The following is a 1,582-nucleotide window of genomic DNA, read 5'->3' on the forward strand; positions in this document are numbered from 1 at the left end:
TCCCTTGGACAGAAGATCTTCCAACTGTGCTTTCAATTCTTTCAGTTCGATAGGCGCCATCCTATACGGAGCTTTCGAGATAGGAACAGAACCGGGCATAAGATCTATGCTGAAATCAACCTCTCGCGCTGGAGGTAACCCCGGTATCTCATCAGGGAAAACATCTGCAAATTCGCAAACCACTGGCAGATCTGCCAATGCTGGGGTCGACTTCAGTAGATCTACTGAATATACGAGAAAGCCCTCTGCTCCTCTCTGAAGCAATTTACTCATAGTCAGAGAATATATTAAGGGAATCCGAGATCTGGAACCCTTTCCGTAGAATTTCCACTCATCTGTCATTTCGGGTCTGAATCTGACAATCTTGTGGAAACAATCTACAGTGGCCCTGTACTTGGTTAACATATCTATACCAACTATACTTTCAAAATCAGCTAAACCAAGTACTACACAGTCTAGATCAATCTCATGCCCCTCAAACTGAAGCATACAGTGTCTAACAGTAGTCACAGATATCAGACCACTTCCCAACGGAGATGTAATAGACACTATAGTAGACATCGACTCGACTGGCAATGAATGTCTCAATGCAAAATGCTCAGATATGAATGTATGGGATGCACCTGTGTCTATCAACACATATGCAGGATAACCGCAAAGGAAACAGTTACCTGCAATGACATCGTCGGGTGCCTCCTGCGCCTGCTCTTCTGTCAGCGCAAATACCCTAGCCTGCTTTCTGGGAGGTTGACTCACTGTCTGACTACCTCCTGGTCTCTGCTGGGTCTGTGTAGGTGGTGGCTGGAAGGAGTGTACAGAGGATGCCTGTCTCTCCATCTGTGGCACTGGTGCTGATGACCATGTACTCTGGAATCGTTGTGCACCTCTCTGGGGACAAACTCTGGCGAAGTGTCCCTGTTGCCTAAAAACGTTGCAGCGTCCCATAACTCCTTGACACTGCTCCGTGGCATGTCGCCCTCCGCACGAACTACAATACACGCCACTATAATCTGAACCCTGACCTCTCTGCCGAGATCCACTTGAGCTCGATGAACTACTCCCGGATTTCTTAAACTGCTTGCCCTTAGCCTTCAGAAATTCCTTCTTGCCACTACTACTAGATCCACTATCGAAGCGAGGAAGAGGTGATGGAAACTGAACGGCGGTAGGCTGTTGCGGTCTCTGCCCCTGAACACCATAGGAAGCTCCTCGCTGCCTGATCAAGCCAGCCTTTGCCCCCTTCGCTCGGTTCAGTGCCTCTGAAAAAGTATTAGGACGGCCCGTGTTCACCAAAGTAAAGATGTAATGCCCAAGATTTAATTATTATAATCAGACGTTGATTAATTGACATGAGTGAAGTCATACGAACTCAAATGACGAGGCCGGGAGTCGGTGCAAGAAAAATAAAAATTTTGTACAGAACCTTCGGCGCTCGAGCGGTAGAAAAAGACCGCCCGAGCGCCAACACACCATAAGTAAGAAAATTGGACAGAACGTATGGCGCCCGAGCGGTAGAAAGTTACCGCCCGAGCGCCAATGGAGATAAGCTAGCCTTCGGACAGAAAGTGCCGCGCTCGAGCGG

This window comes from Primulina eburnea, chromosome 15 (genome assembly GCF_022965805.1).
Source record: "Primulina eburnea isolate SZY01 chromosome 15, ASM2296580v1, whole genome shotgun sequence".
Lineage (NCBI taxonomy): Eukaryota > Viridiplantae > Streptophyta > Magnoliopsida > Lamiales > Gesneriaceae > Primulina > Primulina eburnea.